The sequence below is a fragment of the Syzygium oleosum genome, unplaced genomic scaffold (assembly GCF_021117445.2).
Source record: "Syzygium oleosum isolate NSW1041296 unplaced genomic scaffold, Sole_v2.1 Sole_v2.53, whole genome shotgun sequence".
In the NCBI taxonomy this organism is placed as follows: domain Eukaryota; kingdom Viridiplantae; phylum Streptophyta; class Magnoliopsida; order Myrtales; family Myrtaceae; genus Syzygium; species Syzygium oleosum.
The window spans coordinates 689449-711478 of NW_026607537.1; the positions used below are offsets into that span (position 1 = coordinate 689449).

The 22030-nt window shown below is 40.0% G+C and overlaps 1 long non-coding RNA gene, 1 other non-coding gene and 3 pseudogenes across 2 annotated transcripts; 4 read left to right on the forward strand and 1 right to left on the reverse strand.

The window, feature by feature from the left end:
• Positions 1 to 2970: 2970 nt before the first annotated feature.
• On the forward strand, positions 2971 to 3321 carry LOC130136895 (uncharacterized). The gene is made up of 2 exons (XR_008815591.1): positions 2971 to 3042; positions 3129 to 3321. It is a non-coding gene; the product is annotated as an uncharacterized LOC130136895 (long non-coding RNA).
• A 3008-nt stretch (positions 3322 to 6329) lies between these two features.
• On the reverse strand, positions 6330 to 9181 carry LOC115663213 (uncharacterized; annotated as a pseudogene).
• Positions 9182 to 9464: 283 nt separating this feature from the next.
• Positions 9465 to 9554, forward strand: LOC115663216 (small nucleolar RNA SNORD36). Its single transcript, XR_004003395.1, has one exon. It is a non-coding gene; the product is annotated as a small nucleolar RNA SNORD36 (small nucleolar RNA).
• A 524-nt stretch (positions 9555 to 10078) lies between these two features.
• Positions 10079 to 14056, forward strand: LOC130134688 (glycine--tRNA ligase, mitochondrial 1-like; annotated as a pseudogene).
• Positions 14057 to 18504: 4448 nt separating this feature from the next.
• LOC130136871 (uncharacterized) lies at positions 18505 to 19886 on the forward strand (annotated as a pseudogene).
• The last annotated feature ends 2144 nt before the right edge of the window (positions 19887 to 22030 follow it).

Consider the following 22030-nt stretch of genomic DNA (forward strand, 5'->3'; position numbering starts at 1 on the left):
AAATTCGTGGAAAAAATCCGTGGCAAATTTGCGACGGATTTTAGCCACGGATTTTGTTTAAAAAAAATTCTATTGTATTCTTTTTTAGGAAATTCGTGGCAAAAATCCGTGGCAAATTTGCCACGGATTTGTTTTTAAAAAAAAATCTGAAGGCTTTTTCAGGAAATTCGTGGCTAAAATACGTGGCAAATTTGCCACGGATTTTAGCCACGGATTTTTTTATTAAAAAAAATTCTATTGTATTCTTTCTTAGGAAATTCGTGGCTAAAATCTGTGGCAAATTTGCCACGGATTTTTTTATTAAACAAAAAATCTATTGTATTCTTTCTTAGGAAATTCGTGGCTAAATTCCGTGGCAAATTTGCCACGGATTTTAGCCACGGATTTTTTTTAAAATGAAAAATCTTTTGTAGGCTTTTTCAGGAAATTCGTGGCAAAAATCCGTGGGAAATTTGCCACGGATTTTAGCCACGAATTAAAAAAAAAATCTTCTGTAGGCTTTTTCAGGAAATTCGTGGCTAAAATCCATGGCAAATTTCCCATGCCCCAAAATTACCGCGACAATTTTATATTTCGATTCGAATTTGCCGCGAGAAAATAACAATTCGTGGCTAAAATCGTGGCAAATTAGCCACGGATTGGAAATCGTGGCTAAATCCGTGGCAAATTAGCCACGAAATAAGATTCGTGGCTAATTTGCCACGATTTTAGCCACGAATCCTAAAATCGTGGCAAATTTGCCACGATTTTAAATCCGTGGTTAATTTCAGCGAAAATTCAACCAACGGCGTCGTCTTCATGAGCGGGTACAAATTAGGGTTCTTCTTTTCTGTTCTCACGATCGAACCAATCTTCTCACCTTACCTCTGTCTCTTGTCTGTCTCTGTCTTCTCCCTCTTTCTCTGTCTCTGTTGCAGTTCTTCGGCGTTCTTCGGCGCGATTCTTGGCGTTCTTCGGCGGCGGACGCTGGGAAGCGAGGACACCCAGTGCGCGATGCCGCTACATTGGGTTCTTCGGCGGCGTCGAGAGTGTTCGATGCCTTACATTCGGTATGCTTCTGTTGGGTGCCTTTTGTGATTATTTCTAGGCGTTTGCGTCTGCTTATGCTTCTGTTCAATGTATGTGTTGGGTCTACGTTTGGGTTTGCTTACGCTCCGTGCTTCTCGCTTCTATGCTTCGCACGTGCCACGCCTCGCGCTTCGCCTCGCTAAGCTTACGTATACGTACCTGTGTTGGCTGGTTTTCGTGTTGGGTCCGCGTGCGCCTTGTGTTGGCCGGCTTATGTGTTGGGTGCGTCACGCGCGCGCTGCGCGCTTCTGTACCGCTTCCCTACGTGTTGGGTCCGCTTCGTTGCGTTGCGTGGACGAAATAGATTGGGTCTGTTTCGCCCATGAATTTGGTTCTATTCGTGTGCGAAACAAACCAGTTTCGTGGGCGCTTCTGTGCTTCGGCTTCTGCTTCTGTGTTGACTTTCGTGGGTGCTTCTGTGTTGGCTTTCATGGGCGCTTCTGTGTTGGGTGTTGTCTTCTGTGCGAAACAGATTGGGTCTGTTTCGCCCACGAACAGAATCAAATTCGTGGGCGAAATAGAAACAGAACCATTCTGTTTCGCCCACGAATTTGATTTTGTTCGTGGGCGAAACAGAATGGTTCTGTTTCTGTTTCGCCCACGAATTTGATTCTGTTCGTGGGCGAAACAGACCCAATCTGTTTCGTTCGCCCACGAAACAGAACAAAACATAATCAATTTCTCATATTTAGGTTGAAATTTGGTCGGATTTAGGTTGAAATTTAGTTGAAATTCGTTTGAAATTTGGTCGAAATAAGGTGAAATGTGGTCGGAATGAGCTGAAATTTGGTCGGTCAAGTGGAAACGGCCCGCTGATCGAAATTCACCACCAATGGCCGTGACGCAAGCCATTTTTTGGCTTTTTGGAGTCGTTTAGATGGGTTTTTTTGGCAAAAAATGATTCTGGTGAATAGTGTTTTTCGTGACATTTCTGCTTTTTTTTTTTTTTCGTTTCAGAGTCATTTTATCATTATCTAGGTTTGAAAACTATTTTCAAACCTTTTTTGGCCTAGGTTGAAGCTTTAGCCATCGGGGTAAAACTATTTCCATGACATTTGCGTTTTCTGGAGTGGCTCCCTTCGAGGTAAAAACTTATTGATTTTCTTGTTGAAGTTGATATATTCATTTTGAACAGAACTTAGTGATTTACTTGCATCATAAAATTTGTTGTGAAAGTGTAACTTATTAAGTTCTAAGGCTTTCAAAACATGCAATTAAATTTTAAAACAAGTTGAATTACAGAAATTAACTGAAAATTTGATGACCCTGACCAGCTAGATGAGTTCTTCCTTTTTTACCATTGTAGGACCAGAAATTTAGCTCGTAGACATTTCCGGACAGCTTCCTTTTTTTCAGGGGCCATCTCTCTTGCTCTCAATAACAAAATGGTAAGCTTCACGACGTACGTCATTATGTGTCCTTAATATATGTCCATAATTTCTTTATTTTTGTCTAACCTTGCACCTTTTAGTATAAACGTGGAGGTCACATGCGTCGTGATGATGCTTCACAAAGAAGACCAGGCCTTTCCTCTTCCTCGTCCTCATCCCCATCCCTTTCCACTTCCCCTGCCCCTGCCCTTTTATCTAACCCTCAACTAGTACATGGACACATTGGCCCTTCCTCCGACCCTCAAATGCGAACTGAATTTACTTCGGTTCCACCTTCTTCTTCAACGCAACACTCGAATTATGAAGAAGATACCCGATTCATGATAGCCCCATTTGGAGATTCGTAAGTATTTCATTTTTTTTAAATATATGTGAATTATTATGGATGTCAACTGAATTGTCTGTATGCTTTACGGATGCTACGTATGTTGAAATAAGTTATAACCCGTTTGCAGATTCACGGATTCTACGCATGTTGTGAGGAGACTTAATAAAATAATCGATAACTATTGGATGTGGCGGTTTAGTAGTTGGACCCTTTGCTCCAAAAGAAGTAAAGGAATTGTGGTGGAATGAGTTCAAGGTAAGTTTTGTCCTTTTATTTCCTCACAAACTAAGTTCGATTTAGCATACTGAGCGTACAATTATTTTTCTATTGATTGCTTGCAGCGGAAGTTCAGGTGGGATGAAGCGGAAGAGAAAGAAGTTAAAAGAATTTTTAAGAAGAAAGCCGGTGATCACATGCGAAATGTGATGAATAGAGCAAAGAGAAGACAAGAAAAGCCGGATTTTATTACAGCTGACAATTGGGCGGAAATCAAAAGAACTTGGGACACCGAAAAGCATAAGCAAATCAGTGAAATTAATAAGAAGAATCGAGCTTCTAGTTCTAGAGAAGGGTTTGCCACATATGCTGGGGGCTCTATTAATATCGGAGAGCATAGAAAAAGAATGGTAAGTCTTTTAAACATGTTGTAAAGTTAAATCAATAATTACTCATTTCATTTATGTTTATATTTTGTAGGAAGATGAATTGGGGACGGAACCAACATTTATGGCTACATTTGAACGCACCTTTCAGAAAAAAGATAAGACATGGACCGGCAATCGAGCAAAAGTTATTAAGGTATGTAAGGTTATATTTTGTATTTATATATATGAAGTTTTTTTTTATTATTAATATTGTTAATGTAGGACAAATATGATGAACTTGTAATGAGCACAGCTGCTGCTAGTGGTGATGGTGATGGTGATGGTGATGGTGATGGTGATAGTGCTGTTGCGTCGGAGCCATCGGTTGACAGTATGGCATTATGGATGGAGGCATCGGGTGGAATGAGAAGAGGTCAAATATTTGGGATGGGATCCTTGTCAAGGATGTACAGAACGCCGGCTGCTGCAACTTCATCCTCCAGTGCGGCTTTTTTAAGGGCACAACACGAGGAGCGAACGGACCAAGAATTGAACCGCTTGAAACAATTACTGGTACAGAAGGACGAAGAAATGAAACAGTTACTTGTACAGAAAGACGAAGAAATGAAACAATTACTTGCACAGAAGGACGAAGAAATGAAAGGAGTGAACCAACGTTTGCAATTGATCATGCAACACCTCAACCTCGAAGCTGATGACGGTCCTCCTGTACCTCCTACTAATCCAGTAGGTGATGGCCACAATGATGATGATAATGAGATTCCTGATGATGATGATGATGATGATGATGATGATGATGATGATGATGCTGATGCTGATGATGATGCTGATGCTGATGCTGATGATGATCCTTGCTAGTTTAAATTTCCAAGAGGTACTTATATCTTTGTGCTTCTGCTGTTGAATAGATGTGAAAAAATTAACAGGGGTTAGGAGTTTGATATTGTGATGTTTGCGCTGCAGATGGACAGGACTTCGATTCTTGGAAATCAATAGTTTGCCGCAACAGTTTGCCGCAACAGTTTGCCACAACGTGAAAGAACTTCTTGGCAAGATCAATAGTTTGCCACAACAGTTTGCAAACTCGCTAATTTAGAACATTGTTTCATTTCTTTCTTTTTGGGGTTTGTTCTTGTCTTGACTGTGATTTTCTATCAATGTTAATTAGATTTCAAATCGAAATCGTTCATAAACAACATTCGTCGCTAAAGTATTCATTAAAATTTGTCGCCAAATTTGTTTTCGAATAATGTCGGCCGCAATAGTCAAAATTTTTCGTGGCAAAATACTGATAAAAAAAAAAATTTTGCGGGCAAATTAGCCACGAATAATTCCAGTGGCAAATTAGCCACGAATTTTAGCAACGAATTTAGCCATGAATTTTGCCACGAATTTTTTTATGGCAAATTAGCCACGAATTTTGCCACAAATTTTTTTGTGGCAAATTAGCCACGAATAAACTCGTCGCAAAAAAAAAAAAATTTGGCAAATTAGCCACGTGATAATTAGCAACGACTTTTTGCCATGAAAATATTTCGTCGCAATTTCGCGACCGAAAAATAAATCAAAATAATAGCGACGACTTTTGCCACGAATAGATCTCGTGACAAATTACCGACGGATTCTTGTCACGGATAATATTCGTGGCAAATTAGCCACGGATATTTGCCACGAAAAATATTCGTGGCAAATTACCGACGGATTCTTGTCACGAATAATATTCATGGCAAATTAGCCACGGATATTTGCCACGAAAAATATTCGTGGCAAATTAGCGACGGATATTGGCCACGAATAATATTCGTGGCAAATTAGCAACGGATATTTGCCACGAATATTATTCGTGGCAAATTAGCCACGAATTTTGCCACGAATAATTAGCGACGAATTTTGCGACGAATTATTTTTCGTTGCAAAATTAGCCACGAATAATTAGCGACGAATTTTGCGACGAAAAAAATTCATCGCAAATTAGCCACGAAAATTGGAATTTTCCGTGGCAAAATTTTGCGACGGCCTATTAGCGACAAATTTTTTTCCGTCACTAATTTCGTCGCAAATTCATTTTGCCACGAATTTTGTCGAAATTTTTCGTGGCAAAATTCGTGGCAAAACCCGGCTTTTTTTGTAGTGTTATGACGCATAACGACATATTTATATCGCAACCCTAGGTTAATTAACCGGGCTTCCTAGTCCTAATGGGCTTAGACTTAGGCTTTATCATTTAATTTAATTTTAATTCCAAATGGGCTAAATTAATTCGGGCTGATTTAAGCTCAAATTAAAACAACCAAAGCCTTTTATACTTGTGAATTTTGGCCCCCAATCCCTTGAGTGAGCCAAGTGCTCGAGCTCGGTTTACGCGATGAATTTTCAGCTTTCTCGCCACCGCCGGTTCGATGTGGAATGCAGTTAATCTATATGAACCTAAATTATATGCTATGCGATTTTGATATTTTTGTTTAGGGGTTAAAATTTAATCCCTAATTTTCTATACAATTAATCACTAAATGGTTAGTCAAAATTTAGGTGTCAACAGATAGTAAAAAAGAAAAAGCATGAAAGTGTGACAAACAGAACACATTTGACAAGAAAAATGAAGTGAGTCGACCCAAAATGAAGAAAACGTAAACTCTATTCTCAAGAACGCATCAAAGTATTATAAATACTGCAAAGATGATATCTGCTCGAACATGCATAAGATAGGACTGAAACACCACCCTACAGATCCACATAGAGACATACGCTGTTTAAGTAGTTGTAAGCCTTTAACACAATAACAACAATGGTAAACATGCATTAAGATCACATCGGGCAAATTCATTGGCAAGCGCCCATTATAAAATAACATAAAAGTGACGAGTTTGAGAGTAGAACCCTAGGTTAACTCAATTTTATATCAAAAAATAACATACTAGCATAGGCTTGGAATGAATATGGTCTTAATTGTTCACGTATAGTTTTGCATTTTGCATTTGAAATTTGATTTTTGGCCAACATTGAACACCTCAAATTTTAAAAGGACACGGACATGTACATCATTTGGAGATGTATGTTTTCATGATTCTTGCAAAATATAACAATATTTTTCCCTTTTGACCTTAAGTCACGCATATTTTGGGTAAGTAAAACAAAAGGCAGGCCTTTACCTTCCATAACAGTTCGGGCATGTCAAGTGCAGGCTGTGCAATCGCTACTTCAAAAACGGCTCTAGCTCGGTTGGTTTCTCCCAAGGATATCTCCAATTCAGCATACTTGCTCCAAGCATAACAGTTCTCTGGAGACCACTCCAAGTATTTCTCATATAGTTTTCGGCATCGGTCTATGTTGCCAAGTTGCAGCTCTATCTCAATGTATTTTTTAAATATCTATTAATAACCAAGCACAACAAAGAAACTTGTTTAGAAAAGGACGGGGAGGAAAAACTGAAGGACAAGAATGACAGGAAACTTAGAGACTAGTCTCTCTCGGTGAAAACTTTATCCAATCTATATTACCTTATCTTTAGGAGCATTGCCAATTGCATTGCCTAGGATCTGCCATGCACCCGTAAGATTCATTTGTCTAATCTCAAATTGAGCCGCTAAGAGCCAAATTTTGGCAAATGAAATTTCTGTTGAGGAATCAGTTTGAGACACTCTCTGCAAGATTGAATGAGAAAGCTCCATCAGTAATAAGACTAGTCTTCAATGCTGGAAAGAGAGGGAACAAAAAGACAAAATGAATACTTGGGGTTACATGCATTCAAACCCTCACAATCATGGCTTCCATGCTACAGACTTACATATATCTGTATATTTAAGCCAAAAAGTGGGTTTTGTGTCACTTTTAGTTGCTTCCAAGAATACCCTTAGATAAATCGTATTCTCCCGAGTTTGGGCTGAAAACGCAAATCAATTTAAGGAGTGTGTACATGAAGAAATTCATCTATCCATCACTCTCCATCGCCATTAGGCATTAACCCTCACCCTCACCCTCCACTAACACATGTTCATCCACATTCCAAGTCCAGCTATAACTGTCTCTACAATAAAAAAAACCTTCCAACTCCTATATGTTGGATTAGAAACATGGGTTTCTTTTTATCTGTATGCATGTGAATTGATTTGAGAAAGATTGTAACGTCTTGCAACAAAGCGACAAAGACTCACTCTGCACACGCGTAGCGCGATTGACAGATCTAGTTAAAAATTAAAAGATATATCAGCTAGGACAAGGAGTCTCACTTAGAGTTGACAGCTTAAATTGATAGTAAAAAAGAAAAAGCATGAAAATGTGACAAACAGAACACATTTGACAAGAAAAATGAAGTGAGTCAACCCAAAATGAAGAAAACGTAAACTCTATTCTCAAGAACGCATCAAAGTATTACTAAATACTGCAAAAGACGATATCTGCTCGAACTTTAATCCCGCCACCAAAACTTTCAACCATGCAGCCTTCACAAACACAATCTCCAGCCATTAGGGACCCATAACAACCTAAGGTCAACAACCCCTTTTTTTAGATAAAATAAATAATTACTCAGATAGACAAGCCACTGATTCCATTTTACACTCTCATACACCTTCTTGCGAGTCATGAAGCTTCGGACAAGAGAAAATCACATGTCATCAGTTTAGCTAGTACAAGTCCTATGTAGCATCAACTCTCCCAAGACATCAGATATACATGAGTTTAGAAACAAATATAGCAATCATCTATAGCGTAGCATGATCAATGAACCATTTTTTATGATTCCCTAGCATAAATAGGAAAGTTGGTATAAACCAACAAATTATCCAACCTGATTCTTTTGAAAACACAAACAGGGAGGATGTGAGATAGATCCCACCCTCGTCAAAAAGGCGAAAAATGCAACTTCCACAAGGACATACATACCTGTATACATCCCGTGTACGCTCCATATCTTCAGCATCAAGCTCTTCATACAATGCATAATTAATCCTGAAACACCAATAGAAACACCATGAGGCATATTTCATCACGAGATTAAATATGAGCATATACATTTCACAAATATATACCTACCACAAATAGATATAACGTTGCCAGTACCGCTTCTCCTCAGCAGGTGGCACATTGGCAATTGCACGCTCATAAACCTCCCTAACCCTCTCTTTATTGCCCACGCTTTCTTCCGAGCGAATGTAATCGAACCATGAATCATAATTCAACGGATTCTTTCCGGCCTCGTCCTCATACTGAAATCTCCTCTTACCCACAATAGCATCCTCAATCCCTTCCCTATCTCCATACTGCTTTTCAAAAGCTACAAACTTTCTATACAAATCCTCTGCCCTTCCTTTCGGAATATGATCTAGCACAAACTAACATATGCACCTCGCCCTCTCGCTCTCCTCAGAGCGCTCCTCAAATTCTGCGAATGCCGCAAACAACAACTCCATTTCGTCATCATCAGCGAATTTCTCCACCGCTCTCTCATACACATGCCTAGCTCTAGCAACCTCGCCATTCTTCATTTCGAATTTCGCATACTTAATACAAGCACTGACCTTAGGATGGCACCGCACGAATCTCTCGTAAATTCCCCTCGCGCGCTCAACCTCATTGTACCTGAGCTCGAACTTAATATAAGACAGCCAACCTTGCTGGTTGAGCATCCAACTCATCCACCTCTCGAAAATCTGCCTTGCGCCCGCTACATTGCCCAGCTTCTCCTCCATGTGTATATATTCATACCACAACTGATCAATCCTCGGCAAGAGCGATACCGCGCGGTCCCACACATTCCGGGCGTGATTTATGAACTTGTTCTTCATCTCCATCGACGATTAGGGTTTCCGAGGCAGGCCATCTTCTTGAGGTACACTCTATACAAACAGCAGTCCCCATCGACGATTCTCCCAACATCTCTTACGCATCGAAATCCGGCTACCTACTCGTCTTACGATTCTCTTTGTAGATCTGAATCTCCTCCATCCGATACGACGCCTTGGCCTGCCTTGTTCTGTTTCTTCTTCTTCTTGATGTTTTCATCGGCGTGCGTCCTGCGTCGTGCTCCTTTCCGATTCGAACTATTTTCTTGTCTGAATGAGCGAGGGGGGGCCTGAGCAGATGATGAGAAACGATGTGATTGAATGCTGATCGGATCGCTCCATGAAGTTTCACCAAAATCGAGCTTTTCAAAACTGATGCTCAAGCCCTTCCTTCTCACGAAAAATTTCATCTTTTTTTTCTTTTTTTTTTGGGTTTTAAATTTTTCAGTCTCGATGAACGGTTAGCTCTTTGCCTTCTTTTATTCAATGTTAATGTTGGCGGGACTTATATTTTCTTTCGTTTTTTTTTTTAGGTCGAATGTTGGGAGAATCAAACCACATATATTTTGTTTTAGATTTTTCTAGACTTGCAAAGCAGAATCCCAGTTAATTTTAAACATAAAAGATGAGATTGCTCGATCGAGAGTGTGTAAATACAGGATTTGGTTGCACTTTTTTTCAAAACTTAATTGCGCATTGGACAAATTGAGTATCGAGAAATATTCGATTCTGTTAAATTTTGTTAAATACATATTAGGATTTGGATACATACAGGATTTCGATCCTTATTTGAAATTTTCCCGATGAAGCATGGCCTTTTATTTCGTTAAATTTCTGTCACTCTCTCAAAAACCCTAAAATCAAACTTCGCTCTCCTAGTTATACAATCTCTCGCCTCATCTTCCCGCGATGGACAGCACCGATCTCCACAAAGCCTTAGCCGGCGACGGCCTCCTCAAGGAGGTGTTCCGTGAGATGGTGCGCGACACGCTCGAGCGCCTCGAGGTCTTAGTTCCCTCGTCCAAGAAAGACGGGAGTGTCAATGGGATCAACGATTACGGCCCGATCGGCAGCGCCATGGAGTTGAAAGTCTTGCAGATCTGGCGTGAGGTTAGTCATGGAATTGAGTCGAATTGGCGTGGATAGTTTGTCTGCTGTGTTGATTTTTTTCTTTTTTTTGGGTTTCTGTTGTTAGCATTTTGTTCTAGAGGAGCGCATGTTGAAGGTTGGCTGCCCTTATCCCACTCCGGTGATTCTCTTTAAATGGGCGCGTCATCTGGACAAATGTACTGTACTTATGATGAGGGATGTGGAAACTGGGACGTACTATCAAGCTGATATGCTGCTCGATAATTTTTGTTATAATATCCTCCAAAAGAATTCGCCCATTAGTGAAGAGTAGGCTGCGGAGTTCCGGCGCATATATGAGTCTTTGTATCTTCTCTCTGATGAGGAATTGCGTGCCAAGATAAAAGAATATGGTATCACAACAGCTCCAGCACCGGAAATCGCCTCTCCAATCCCTATCCATTCAACTTGATGTTTAAAGATTCCGTAGGCCTATCTGGTTTCCTCCGTGAGTAAGTACCACCAATAGATATGACGTTGTTGTAGACTTCAAGCGAATTAACTTCCTTTCTAAAAAATTGGAGATTTACTGTAGTTTTTTTGTTTTTCCTTCCTTCAATCTACTGTAGGTACGTGCGACCTGAAACTGCAAAATCACAAGGCTTTTATGAAATCCTGTATGAGTTGAAGGGCAATAAACTCCCCTTTGCTATCGCTTATAGCGGTCGGGCTTTCAGAGAAGAGGATTTGCATCATTCTTTCTTATCATCCTAAATCGTGTGTGTTCACATGCTTGGGTTTTATGCATGATTTCTGCTCTAATACTATTGCATAGCATAACTTGTCTTAAGACAGCATTTCACGCAAGATTTGATTGTCTTGTTAGTCAATAGGCTCAAAACGGGATCTCCAATGCTGCATTAGAGACATTGTCATTAGCTTCATCGGGCCCTTATATTTTAATTTGCGATTGATTCTGATGCTTTTCACACGTGTATATTTCTCCTCAAAATCCTCTTCTGATCATCCATGACTTCACTGTCGCTGAGATCGAGCATTTTGTCGATCCAGAAGATAAATCCCATCCAAAGTTTCCTGAAGTTGCAGATCTGGAATTGCTTATGTTCCCAGGGGAACAACAAATGTCTGGCCAATCTGCTATTGAAACTCGGCTTGGCGAAGCAGTTGCAAAGGTTAGCTTGAATCGTCTTTTGGACTTGATTTTTCTTCCCCCAACCTTTTCACTTTTAAGTCTCACAAATTTCGATGTTTATTTTTAGAGAACTTTCAACAATTCGACGCTGGGCTACTTCATCGGGAGAATATTTCTATTTTTAACTCGCCTCGGCATAGACAAGGATCACTTGCGGTTTAGGCAACGTCTTGGGGACGAATTGGCACACGATGCAGCAGATTGTTGGGTTGCTGAAATTGAGTGTTCCTATGGTTGGCTCGAGTGTGTTGATATTGTAGATAGGCCAGCATATGATTTACGACCACATCCGGTGAGAGTTATGTTGCCTTCTTTCAAGTGCTTTTCGTTTCTTTTCTTTTTTTGGAGAAGGCGCAAGGTCAAGAATACTGAAAGAAACCGCTCCGTCATTTTGTTATCTCAATAAGTGACATGATTTTATCTTAAGGTCCTCTCGAGTCTTTTTGAAATCCTTCTAAAACTCTTCATAAGCTGCCAACATGCCTAAGAAATTAATAAAATTTGTTTTTCATTTTAACCATGTTACTTCTTTCTTCAATGATCTATGGAAAGCAAGGTGTGGTTTTGCTACATTGTACGGGTTCTCTTTTTAGCTGTCTTGTGTGGCAACCATTTGATGGATGACACATGTTATCCATTGTTGCACACTTATAGTCTTTTGTCTAATATACTGTTTGACGCAAAACATTATCCAGCACATTTTGAGGGGGTTGAGAACCAAATAAGAGGAAGTTTAGAGATGTATATGTTCCGCTAATCATAGAGGCATCTAGTCAGAGTGATGATTGTTATCATTTGACAGGAGAAAAGTGGAGTTGCTCCTGTTGCCCATGAAAATTGTGCTGAACCCAGAGAAGTGGTGGTAATTTTTTAAACTAGTTAATTTTGCTAGCTATTCTTGGAGTACATGGAGCAGGTTTCTACCCTTTATTTGTGAATGCTTGAGTTGGTTATCATGATTAACTAATTGAAGTATCAATGCAGAAACTGGTAATTGCTCCAAACAAGAAGGAACTAGGTCCCGCCTTTAAGGAAAATGAGAAGAAGATGGTAGTTGAATCTCGTTTGGTATATGCTGGAGGTTCCTTGGTTTTCGCTCTTTTGCTAAGTATGTTCAAAATCCGTTCCTTTACTTGATGCTTGCATTTACCTTGTTAATACCAGGCAATGGGTGAAGAGGAAGCTTTGCAGTTGAAGGCTGCTTTAGAATCCAAAGGAGAGGCTGTATTTCGTGGACCCACAGTGGGGAAGAGAGTAATAATCAACGATAACATTGTCAAAATTTCTAGGCAGAAGATAAGGGAACATCGGCGGGTTTTTACACCATCAGTTATTGAACCGTCTTTTGGCATTGGTCGCATAATATACTGCCTTTGTGAGCATTCTTTCTATACAAGGCCCGGCAAAGCGGGGGATGGACAACTAAATGTGTTCCGCTTCCCTCCAGTTCTAGCACCTATCAGTTGTACAGTTATCCTATCGACGAAGCAGCCAGAGTCGTCGGTTGCTCAATTTATTAGCAGTTCACTGATTGCTGCTGATGTCGAGCACAGGGAAGTCAATACAGGTACTTACCCAATACAGGATTTAGGTGCTTAATTTCTTGCGTAAATGAGTTTCTTCTGTACATATTTTACATGAGCTTACATCTTGGTCACTATCTTTTCTTTACTCACCATAGAAGCGGATTTTATCGAGGGGTGTGAATGCCTGTTTCTGTGAAATTGTTTTCGCTTATCATGCTAGGATCAGCTCCAAAGGTTGACTGACATCTCGTTTCTCTTTGCTTTTTCTTTCTTAAAATGGAGCTATGATTTCTGAAGCGTTTTTCTTTTCGTATGTGTTTATGTGAATACTATATGTTGATCACTCTTCTTTTCGTCCTATTCACGACTTAAGGGGATTTTCTGGAGGGGTTTGAATGCTTGTTTTTCTAGGATCGAGTTCTTTTGTCCGATGCTACTGTCAGCTCCAGAATGAATTGGCATCTTCTCGTTTTTCCTTGTTAAAATCTAAGCTATGATTTGTGGAAAATTCTAAGGTTTGTGTCAGGTTTGCAGATATGAGTGATACACAAATATCTTATATGAGGACTTGTTTTGTTATGGAGCTGTATATTTGGATTTGCATTGGATGATCATCTGCTACTGTGCCCTGGCTATGTTTACAGTTAGCACCACGGGGGAGAGATATGCGATGAGCGATGAGCTTGGCGTGCCCTTTGCAATTGTTGTCGATGCACAATTTGATGTGACCATTCGATATAGGGACATCAAACGTCAAATTCGAGTAAGCGTGGGGGAAGTGGCCTCAGTTGTGACGGATTTGATTTTCGGGTACAAGACCTGGTCCGACATATGGTCGAGGTTCCCACATTTTACGTCTGCATCTGCTGAAGAAGATGAATAGTCGGAGTTACCGATCTCACTGTTTACTTAACTTTACATAAGTTAGAATCAAACATTTTGTCATATTTTTGGGGGATATCCGAGGTAGCAAACAAATGGTGTACTTTTGATATGTCTTTTGCTGGCTGAACATGTTGTTCATGTCTTTTTAGTGTGATAACACTGAGATAAAAACAAAACAGTAAGTTGCAGATCTGCATTGGTCTCTTGTCTTGATTTTCTATAGCTAATTTTTCGTGGAAATTGTCTCGATATTCAGTCTAAAAAACGTGGAATTTTACTGTGTTTACATGTGCGATTCGGGCGAGTTCATTTTTCCGAAAGTAGAATTTCTAAAAGTGAGGATAATATAAAACCCTAATTTCCCGTGACTCTGATGGGCAAAGCCCCTGCCACAATTTGCTTTTCATCTTTATTAACCGGAGACAAACATAGTGATGTGAATTTTGTTCAACAAGAGACAAAAACATCAGCGTCGAAGGGTTTCATTGCTGCAAATCACCTGCTATGGAGAATTCCTATCTTTTGTTAATTGTGCATAAAATTTTCCTATACCGAGGAACTTTCTGACCATAATCAAGTCCCTATATTTTACTATTTTATGTACGATATGAACTCAGAACTTCGGTTTTTTGTTGTTAGAAAAAGTTAGATTCAAATGAAACATGACGCAATTCGACGAGTAATTCATATTCGAATGCGCATTCCGATCTTATATAGATGAGATATTCATGCCCATGTCATTCATTACGATACTGAATGATGATGAATGTGTGCCATCTTCTTTGACGGTGGAAGCCCGACCCCAATCTCTTGAATGTGTGGACGATCATAGTTTAATGAGGATGTGCGTCATCAGACCTAAAAATCATTCAAGTAGCAGCACTCACTTAAATGAAGGATGTGGTGCATGAAAGCTCAATTAGGATCCAAGCAATCGATGGACGCCGAGCGTCCGGGTAGCAGCTAAACCTCGCCCTCGATATGAGGGACGAGAGATGGAGATAGAAATGTTATTTCTACTCGAAACGGGATGCGATCCGTACATGAGGAGACTTTATATTATAGTTTGACCTAATCACTAGGGTTTGGCAATGGTTCGGATCGGGTCGGGACCGAACGTGAAGGCAGAATGTTTCTCGTGACCTGACCTAGACATGATCCAAATATAACCTAATCAGTGATTAGTAATCACCCTCGATTTTTTTTTCCTTTTCTTTCTTTTTTTTCCCTATTTTCCTCTGCCAAAGGTCGGGGTCTCGGTCCACTGGCCACAAGCAAGGGATGCGACATCCTTGCCGGCCCTTGCGATAAGGGCCGACTTCAGTTTTTCACCATCATTTCGTTATACAAATAGAAGGAAGAAGGGAAAAAAAGGAGAAATGAAATATTAGGGGTGTCTACATTCTTTGGGTGACGTGGCCAGCTCTCAATTTTGCGATCCATCGTCGGTTTGTTTCGCGGAAAATAAATGATTTCGAAAATACTTTTTTTAAAAATGATTTGTTACATCAACCAACAATAGTGTTTTCATTATGAACACCAAAGTTACATTGGATTATCATATGCTACTGTGCCCTGGCTATGTTTACAGGCAATATAGGGAAGAAATATGTGAGAAGTGATGAGCTTGGGGTGCCCTTTGCAATCACTGTCGATGCAGATCTGGGTCGGTCTCTTCTCTTGATTTTCTATTGCTAATTTTTGATGGAAATTGTCTTAATATTCAGTCTAAAATATGCGGAATTTTGCGATGTCTACATGTGCGATTAGGGTGGGTTTATTTTGCCGAAGAGAGAATTTCTAATCGCTAGGGTTTGGCTACGGAGTGGTTCGGGTTTGGACCGAAGGTGAAGGTGGCATGTTTCTTGTGACTCGGCCGAGACCGGACCCAAATATGACCTAATGAGTGATTAGAAGGCCCCAATGTTTGGGCCAAGCCCATTTTTTGATAAAAGCCCGACTTGCCCGACCCGTTTGCACCCTTTATACCATTGTATCGAGAAGATTAGCCACGGGTCGATTGTTAGACAGTTCGATGGGGAGTCACCGATAGGCCTCTACTCCCAAAGGCCGAAGAGGCTTGACAATTTTAAATCGAAAGGTTCGATGGATCAAATATTTCGATGTTCATTTTAGGCAATGTAGGTGATCTTGGCAACACATTGGGCTCGGTGGGGCCCGATCACGAGGCGCGTTTGGGCGGGCTTGGGATGGACCTGGCTTTTGGGGCATAACAAGCATCGGCCCAGTTCTGGGCCCGAGTTTAGTACCTTCTTTTTGGGTTCGGCCGGCCCATTAATAGATAAGCAAAACCCATACCAATCCAGGCCCGCCCAAATGTTCAGGCTAATTTTTTCAAACCCGATTTTGAAGTTTAACCTTGCGTTCGCTGAGAGCTTGTGAGGATGAAGAGAGACTCGGTCTCGCTCACTCGAGCAAATCTAAGCGAGTTCGAGTCATCGACCGCGTAAACGGATCGGAGAGGCCAATCTTGGCGCGACCGGGATGAAACCGACCTTGGTGTAGACACCGTGGGCTGCAAGATGAAATTTGTGGAGAAATGAACGTGCTGGTTGAGGGTGGGCCGGGCCTGCCTGACGGATTTATTTCCTTAAGCAGGCCCGCTCATTTAATGGGCGGACTTGCCTGACTCATGATCAGATCAATCTGGACATTAGGGCTGCGAATGATAACCATTCTGTTTCAGAAATCAATTTTTTGCCAGAAATTGATTTTTCTATTTCTGTTTTTGGAGGAGTTTCTAAGCTAAAAAACATGTTTGATAATGATACAAAATTTTTATTTCTGAAACAGAAATTTATTTGATAACGGCACAAAATTTCTCCTTCTCATGTGGCCGGCAAGTGGACAGCAGGCGGCGGACAATCGCTTCATTTCTTTTAGAAATAGAATAAAAAAATTAGAAAATTCGGAAAATTTTCTAAAAATCTAAAAAAAATTCAGAAAATCCATAAAATTTTCCAGAAAATAAAAAAAAGTTAGATTTCGGGAAAATAGGAAATTTGTTCATTTTTTCCAAAAAAAATCAAAACTTTCAAAACTTCACATAATGGCTTAAAAAGAAATTTAAATTTTTTGAGGTGCCTAAAAAAATCAAAAAATAAAAAATTTCAAAACTTCACAGAATGGCTTAGAATACCTGTGGCCACCCACTTTGAGTGAAATTTATTTTTTATTTTTTATTTTTTTAGCACCTAAAAAAATTTAAATTTCACTTAAAATGGGTGGCCACAAGTATTCTAAATCATTCTGTGAAGTTTTGAATTTTTTGATTTTTTTTTGGGCACCTCAAAATATTTAAATTTTACGTAAAGTGGGTGGCCACAAGTATTCTAAGCCATATGTGAAGTTTTGAAATTTTTTATTTTTAAATTTTTTTTGGGCACCTCAATGTTTAAATTTCACTCAAAGTGAGTGGCCACAGATATTCTAAGTCATTTTGTGAAGTTTTGAAATTTTTTATTTTTGAATTTTTTTTGGGCACCTCAAAAAATTTAAATTTCACACAAAGTGGGTGGCCACATATATTCTAAGCTATTCTGTAAAGTTTTGAATTTTTTTATTTTTTTTATTTTTTTTGGGCACCTCAAAAAATTTAAATTTCACTCAAAGTGAATGGCCACAAGTATTCTAAGCCTTTCTGTGAAATTTTGAAATGTTTTTTGGAAAAAATGAACAAATTTCCTATTTTCCCGAAATCTGACTTTTTTTTTATTTTCTAGAAATTTTTATGAATTTTTCTGGAATTTTTCAATTTTTTAGGGTTTTTTGGAATTTTTTTTTGGGCCGCAGCCGGCGGCGGGAGGTGGCTGGCGGCCGATGGTGGTAGGAGGTGGCCGGTGGTCGGCAGCCGGCGATGGTGGGAGGCAGCCGGTGGCAATAGTGAGCGACGGCGGGGGTGACCAACTAGTAGCGAGGATGAGCGATGAGAAAAATTTATATTTCTCATTTCTGTTCCAGAAATAGAGAAGCAAAAAATTTTAACTTCTGATTTCTGTTCTAAACCTATTTTTGGAACAAAAATTTGTTCCAGAAATAGAAATTGAAATTGCGTTACCAAACGGATTTCTGTTCCAAACTTATTTCTGCAATAGAAATAGAGAAACAGAATGGTTATCATTCGCAGCCTAGATCACCCCGCATCCGCCACGTTAGCGTGCTGTTAAAAAGTTGGTCAGACTTTCGACCAAAGCAAAAAGCAAAAAAATAAAAAAATGAAAGTTTAGTTTTTTGACTCATTGAAAGAGGACGGCATATATACTATGAACCGATTTACAAAAACCAATGCGATAAGTGGGCGTCGAGCGTGATCAATTTATTTGACTTTTCTCTGGTAATGTGTAAAATCGCTCGGTATCCTAGCTGTGTACATCGATTTTAACATATCTAGCGTTGTCTTATTGATATCGAAATTCTTTTTAAGGTTTCATTTGTTTTGCTCAAAAGAAATGCTTTGAAAATATTTTTATAAAAATAATCGTTTACAGGAATAAATTTTTTTCGTCATCCATAAAAATATTTAAACAAAAATTGCTATTAATAATTAAAATATTTTTGGAGATCAATTTTTCAGTCGCCATCTTTGACTGAACCGGAAAAATCAGAGTCCCACTTCTCAAATCTCTGCTCTTTCGCGGACAGAAGTAATGGCGAAACCGATCGCGAAGTCGGCGGCGATCTCCGCCGTCGTGGCCTTGGTGGTCCTGGTCTCGTCGGCCCGGACGCCGTGCCGTTCATCGTCGCTCACAAGAAGGCCGCCGTCGGCCGGCTCAGACCCGGCGCCGAGCGCGTCTCCGTCACCGTCGACGTCTACAGCCGCGGGACTTCGTAAGTCGAGTCGGTCCGTGTTTCGGAAGGTTTTTTCCGGGGGCGTTCTGCTTGTCGGATCTAGCTTCGATGTGCTTTTTCGACCGGCGTTCGCAGATCTAGTGGAGCTCATGCGTGCGTGGCCCGTTAGTTTGGTTGACCTGAGGATTAGCTCGATTGGTTTTTGCTTTGGTTGTGAGTTCTGTTTGGTTGCTGTTTGGGAGCGACATCGTCGTCCGTTCCGTGCTGCATGTGTTTTTCTTTAGCAGGAAATTAGTGATTCTGGTAATGTCCTAAGCAACAGTTGCCTGCGAATGGTATCCGTAATTTGATTACGGCATTTGGATCGCTTTCTTGTTGCAAAAGAGTATAATTGCTGGATGACGCTGTAGCATGGATTCGCTGTTATCTTCGGCTTAGCGTTGTTGGGATCTCGAGGATGAGTTGAAGAACAATGGACACAGATTAGACATGACATGTAAAATTCCACCAACATTTCTACTAGATGTAGAGCAGCGGCGTGCTATAGCATAGCATGTTCATATGTTGTACAAGCGGTGTTTAAGTGGACTGTTCGTGTAATCAGATTGTAGTTATGTATTACTAACCCTGGGATATAAGCATTGCCATGGACAGATCTTGCGTGAGATGTTTCTTGCAGCATTTCTCATCATTGTTCAGTCCTCACAGAATGTGAAATGTCACCTTTCTTCCCCTAATGTGTTCCGACGATGTTTGGGATCCTATTTGTCCTTTGCTTGTGGGATGACTCTTGGGTTGTAGCTCATTTGGCATGCATCATTGTTCTCCGTCGCATTAAGCTTACTATTTCATTGTGGTGGCAAAATTTAGTAATTCCTTTTCCTTCCATTATATCTGCAGGTCTGCCTATGATGTGAGTCTTGTGGATAATAGTTGGCAATCGGATGTCTTTGCTGTTGTCAGTGGTAACACATCTAGGACATGGGAAAGGATCAACGGGTGAGTCTTCTTTTTGTTGCATATTTGCTCCGTGATTTGCCTGTTATGTTTTCTGGAAGTGTGGAGGTCCATGTCTGTGTATTGTAGTGGTGGTCTTGTATCACACTCTTTGGAATTGGAGGCCAAAGAAAAAGGGATGCTCGCTGGGGCGCCTGCAGTAATTACATTCCGAATTCCCACTAAAGCTGCCCTACAGGTGGAACATCTACTCTAATGTGACATGATCTCTCTCTCATTGATCTGTTGCTTTACTCATCAAATTGTTGGTTTTTAGGAGGCCTATTCTACTGCTATACTTCCTTCAGTACGGTGGCGACGGATCGAAAAGCCGCACCGTTTAGCAAATTCACAGTAAAACTCATTGGCAGCATCATGAGTATCGAATCTCTGCCCAATGTACGGAACAGTCTCGTTAGTGCTTTCCCGGGAGAGCCTCGTTTCATCAAGAGACTCTTCGGCACTGCTGTTGTCGTCTAGAGAGAAAGAATGCTGGTTGGACGGGTCATCATAAACCACCAACATCTGTCCAGCCCCTATGGACATACTCCTCTCTTCCAAGGAAAATGTATCTCTGAGGATCAGATCCCAACTCCGATCACATCGTTCATTTCACGACAATAAAGGGACGGCCCACTCCGATGACAGGCGACAAATACCCCTGAAAAGAGAAACAGCTACCGGTTGGTGCATTGGGACATCGTTCTAAAACATAATCTACAAACCCAAGACTGCTTTCAACTAATCAAACAGAACAAGCCCTTCACTGTTCCCAACCAAACAACCCCTTTTACAGATTTTCAAGTCAAAGAACAGATAAGAGACAGCACAGTGCACACCCAGTCCCTCATGCTCCTTCACAAAAATGAACCCCCTTTTCCTTCAAACAACAGATCAAAAAGAAAACCCAAATTTGCAAACACACCGCCTCATCATTTCTCAATCTTGGAGAAGCAGGGGAGAGAAAACGATCGTAAATGCCGATGGAAGTGAGACGGAGAACGGAGGAGGGGGAGAGGTTACCATTGGATTTTTTTTGGAGAAGCAGGGGAGAGAAAAATTGAAAATCCTCCCTTTGTTGATGGAGCAACCCTAATCTGTGCAGGTGAGTGACGAAGGCCGGTCATGGATCTTCGCTATCGTGCGCCTAGTGCTAATCTCGCACCGCCCTTGCTCCCCCAAACAGATCCACTCGACCCGGAGCAGGGACATGCCAATCTCCACAACCAAACACAAGATAAAAAGGTAGCATCTATCTAGAGATAATGACATAAACAGTCCTTAAACTTTCGCGCAATATGTAACGTGGTCAATGAACTTTTAATTCGTTCAATATAGTTTTTGAATTTTAACCTAATGTTCAATGTGGTCTTAGAACTTTTAATTTGTTCAATGTGATCTCTGGACTTTTGGTACATATTCAATGTTGTCCCTGAATTTTATGAAAATGTACAGTGCAAAGAACTACACTGAACATTTTTGTATAGTTTAGGGATTAAATTGATTATCAACTAAAAGTTCATGAATGACATTGAACAAATTAAAGTTTAAGACCCACATTACACATTAGTCTAAAATTCAAAGATTATATTGAACGAATTAAAAGTTCATTGACCACATTGCACATTGGGCCAAAGTTTAGAGACTATTTGTGTCATTTTCCCATCTATCTACTTTTTTAATTAAATAATATGAATTTTAATCACTACAATCGGTATTAAAAGCTAACCCGTTAATTTAAAATCACCTATTTAAGGAATAATAAAAAAATTTATTGTGTACCCCGTACATATTCAAATTGAATGAAAATAATATTAGGTACTATTGTGTATAGCCTAATTAACTTCACTTAGCATATATTGTGAAACAGATGGGTTTACATTTATATTGAAATGATTTTTCCTATCCTATAACTTTTATTCCTGGTTAAATTTACAGTATTAAAATTCATTCTATGATAAGAAACTTATTACCCTCTTTTGGTGGTCTTCTATTTCGTACCTGTGAAGGAGATACATAAAAGTGCACTTCAATGTCGTGCAGAAAATTGTTTAGACAAAAATGCACAATCTAAAAGATGAAAGCATCCTACTCAACTCACATATCACTCTCTCTTCTCCAGAAGTTTTCAAGTGCTAATAAATGTAGATTAAGTGTATTTTTGTGGCTATACTATGTAAAAATTCCACCCGGAGAAGGTAGTGGGGTTGGTCTCAGGATGCAAATTATGATTATATCATCCATTACAGGATGCAAAGTGTAATTTTCCTTCAACAGAAGAAGGTATAGGTGTTGGACCTACATCTTTGTGTGCTATTTTCGGTTCTTGGCTGGGATCTTCATGTGTTATTTGAAACATAT